Here is a 4,786-nt window from a genome sequence, read left to right as displayed (position 1 = left end):
GACTTGCAAAGATAACAAATCATACATAAAATAATCCAGAGGAGATTCAAATATTGTTCATAGATAATCTTGATCATAAACCCACAATTCATCGGATCTTGACAAACACACCGCAAAAAGAATTACATCGAATGGATCTTCGAGAAGATCGAGGAGAACTTTGTATTGAGATCCAAAGAGATAGAAGAAGCCATCTATCTAATAACTATGGACCCAAAGGTCTGAGGTAAACTACTCACACATCATCGAAGAGGCTCTGGTGTTGATGTAGAAGCCCTCCATGATCGATTCCCCCTCCGGCGGAGCGCCGGAAAAGGCCCCAATATGGGATCTCACGGGTACAGAAGGTTGCGGCGGTGGAAATAGGGTTTCGTGGTGCTCTCGAATGTTTTCAGGGTATATGAGTATATATAGGCGAAAGAAGTTGGACAGGGGAGCCACGAGGGGCCCGCGAGGGTGGGGGCACGCGTACACCCCCTGGGCGCGCCTCCCTGCCTCGTGGCCGCCTCATTGCTTCGTTGACGTCCACTCCAAGTCTCCTGGATTGCGTTTGTTCCAAAAACGACTCTCCCAAAGGTTTCATTCTGTTTGGACTCCGTTTGATATTCCTTTTCTGCGAAACACTGAAATAGGCAAAAAAACAACAATTTGGACTGGGCCTCCGGTTAATAGGTTAGTCCCAAAAATAGTATAAAAGTGTATAGTAAAGCCCATTAAAATCCAAAACTTCTCGTTTCCAGCGAACCACAAGAAGATCGTTGGAAAAACAGAAGGAGGACATAGCACTGCCAGCAGAAAGAGGTACACCTCTTCCCTTATTCGTGCAAATCTTACGTCTCTGCTCACACCGTATTCATCCCATGAAAGAAACTAGTTGAGCGCTTCTTACTGCATCTTCTTCGTGATACTAAATGCACAAGGTTTCCTCCCATTTACTATTTCACCTTTGCTAGAGGTCAGTAGCCCACCTGGATTTCAATTTAGGGTCAGTTGAACCGCAATTAAAAGAAGCAGCACCCGCTTAGGCGCGCGGAGCACCTAGTCCACCTGTTCGCCGGGGAAGCGGCGCATCGGTTTCTATCATAGGGGCGTGGGGCGCAGGAGCTTCTTGCGGCTGATCTGGAGGTCGGCGGGGCTTGAAGGGATGGCCGGGGGCGGTGCCAAGCACGGCGGTGTAGTGAGGTCGAGGGGAGGGCGGTGGAAGGGGACTGGGCCGGTTGTCGCTCATGTTTCGAGGAAGGTCGTAACACTGACTGGCTGGAGGTAGATGAAGGCGATCTGCCCGTTCTTTGTACATCGAATGGTGCAGAAAAAATGGACTGGCCTATTTGTTTTCAGTCGACTGTTATTTTCATAGAATTCTGTAGTAATTGCGTGTGCCATGCATGTTGTAGAGCTATCATATGTCTCCCGTCATTTATTTCTCACCGACCTGCTATCTGCTACCTTTACACTGTATTAATTGTGCACACACTTCACCCATACTCACACTATTGTTTTTTATGCATGGGTATTTCAGACTCTGACGCAGTGTTGATGAATACAAAAAAGAAAAGACAGAAGTCGCTCCAGTGTAATTCGAAGATAAGCACTAAGCGTTTTAGCGCTCTAAAGGGTGCAGTGTCAGCAGATGGAGACACTAAACGTAGCTCTGCAGTTGATGATCTCAATTGCCACACACAACCATCCCAGGTGCTTGCTTTAACTTCGCGCTGTCAAATGTGGTTGCATGTTGCATATGGTGTCTAGCTTGTTTTGCTTCCAATTTGGTTAAATTGCATCTGCTTACTTTACACATTATACCTTTGATAATGACATGCCTTCCTGTTTTTGATACATACTACATATGTCTATTAACCATGTTCGTACATCAAACTAATGCTCTTTTGTATCCCTCATCAATCACTTATGATGAGACAGTCACCCCGGTGGGTTACTGGGAGACGCGCTACTCGTTTAAAGAGTGCAGTGTCGTCCTCCCCACATGATTCTCAAGAAACAGCAAGGCTAAATGAAGATAGTAAACGTAGCTCTCTAGTGGATGACCACAATTCCCCCACACCACCATCGCAGGTTCTTGCTCTTACTTGGCAGTGTGATATGTGGTTGCATGTTGCATATGGTGTCTACCTTGTAATGCTTCTAATTAGGGTAAATTGCATCTGCTTAGTTAACACATTATACCTGTTAATATGACATGACATCCTGTTTTTGGTACATACTACGTATTTCTATTAACCATGTTCTTACATCAAACTACTTTTCTTGTGTATCCCTCATCAATCACTTCTGACGATACACCTTCGAGTTGACAGTGTAATATTGGTTGCATCTTGCATATCATTTCAAACATGTATTGCCTCTAGTTTGTTGAAGTGCCACTTATAATGTGACACATCTAACTTGGTAGAGTGATTTTGGTTGGATCTTTCATATGGTGTCTAGATTGCATTGCTTCCAATTTGTTGAAATGCCTTCTGCTTAGCGTTTTTCATACATATTCCATCGTCCTACAATGTGGTTGCCATACATAAAAGTTGTGTTCGTTGGTATCATGCATCAACGAATTTGGAAGTGCGAATTTCACTACACCACGGTCAAGTTTTGCCGACACATCAATCTGTTGGCATATGGTACCTTTGCCGACACATAACTTGTAGCTAACACATATGCTGACAGAAGATAAAAGAGTCGGAGGACTTGCTGTGGGCAAAGGTATTGCCGACAGAAGTTCACTTGCCGACACTTTTTTATTTGGCATACACCCTACCTATGCCGACACATGGTGTGTCTGTGTACACCCTACATACGCCGACACATGGTCTGTCTGTGTACACCCTACCTATACCGACAGATGGTAAGTCAATGTACACCCTACTTATGCAGATACTTGGTCTGTCTAGCAAGGTCTTTAGCTTTGCCGGCACATGATTTGTCGAGCTATGGGTGTACTTCTGCCGACACTTTCTCTGCATGGCTAGAGGCATACCTTTGTCGACAGTTTCTCAGTTGGAAATGTTTTCCCGACAGATAAATTGTTGATAAGATGGTGTACAGCAAAAACAACAAGTGGATACTGCTTTGACTTAAGTATTATGCAATGCTCAAATGTTTACACAAACAGGATAAGATGAACACATACTGCACAAGTATTGATAATATGTTCACAAACATACATATATATTGATCAGAAGTTCAAAAACAAGACAATCCTTACAAAGCAAAGTTTGGCCATTTTGACCACCATCGAGAAAACACAAGCCACATAAAGGGACCACTATTTGCTGTTCTAAAAGAGTTCTAACATTAAATGAACCAAAACACTTGTGTCACACCCACGAGCACAAGATATATGCTCCAAAACACTTGAAGCACCAAATGGTCCAAAACACACATAAGATTCATGATCACAAGTTGGCTGGTCCAAAATACTGCAAACAGCCAAATGCTGCAGAACACTCCGAAGTCATCACATCCATGCGCAGTAGGTGGCTGAGTACCTGAAAATATTCCAGACCATCTTAATGATAAGAGACCAATGAAAATATACTCAGTTATATCTAACATAAGTGCAAATTTTTGTATTGACACCTAATTAAGAAAAGACATGTATCAAATGTTTTATGCCAAAGTGGATGCATAGAAGTTATTAATAATATGGAGGAATTTGTCATAGGTATCCTGAGGCTTTGGGCCAAATTCTCATATGTTCAAACTGAATGGTACTGGGTGAAAATAAATGGTGAAATTCTCATATGTTCACCCCAATGTTTTTGTGCACTTCAAAGTTCGAAAATAAATGTCAAAAACAATTGTGGTCGTATGTTATCCGATGAACTAGAATTAAAATGTACAGCTTCAGACCAAAAAAACTGCAGAATGTGAAGTTCTGATATGCCATGTGATCTTTAGATTGTGACCATCAAAGTGTTAACACCGAACTGATATATGTATGCTAACTACTAAGCAATGTATATGAGCATCAGATTACATCATGTGATTTCATATTTTTAATTTTAAAACTGCAGTATGTGGAGTTCAGTTTTATATACAAGACACGAAAAGTTATATAGTGATGCTATAATTTCACAAATAGGTTCTACAATTTCAGATACACTTTAGTGTTATGTGTGGCACATTTTCCTCGCTTGTCATTTGGTTTATTCTAATGTATGATAGCTAATCCATGTACTGGCGCTCTTAGTTCAATATCATCTGACCAATACACTAGCTAAATGACAGAAAAATCAGTCTTGGGGCATTTTTATTTTCATAAAAGATGAACAGGGTTCCACAAGAGAACTATGGAAAATGCTTCATCGGTTGTACATATTATGTGTAAATCAAATGATAACATAGTCACATCGCCTGTTTCATAGGCTGCTTCTTCCACTGCACGTTGCTCTGAAAAATGTGAAGACATGTATCAACCACCCCGTGAAAACGAAGACTACGTTTAATAATATAGATAACCTGGCTGACCATAAATTAGATTAGAAAGTAGGACAAGGGACTGGAAGTTATGTCCTTGGTAAGTTTAATGGATGAACTTTTTCAAATGCACAAATGATGTTCAGGTAATATTAGGCCATCACCAGAATAAACACGAATATCACATAAAAGCACCATGTACGGATGCTATTAAGATTTAAGTACTGCCTTACTCTTGAACTAGATCATTATTATTATGATTGAAGTTCTTATCTTCCAACTGCTTACAATCAAAATGGGGTTGACAGGCTACAATTAGTGATAAATCTGCTCAAACCACAAACTAGCCATCTTT

The sequence above is a fragment of the Triticum dicoccoides genome, chromosome 6B (genome assembly GCF_002162155.2).
Source record: "Triticum dicoccoides isolate Atlit2015 ecotype Zavitan chromosome 6B, WEW_v2.0, whole genome shotgun sequence".
In the NCBI taxonomy this organism is placed as follows: Eukaryota; Viridiplantae; Streptophyta; class Magnoliopsida; order Poales; family Poaceae; genus Triticum; species Triticum dicoccoides.
The sequence above is the reverse complement of the archived record's forward strand: the minus strand, read 5'-3'. Positions refer to the sequence as shown.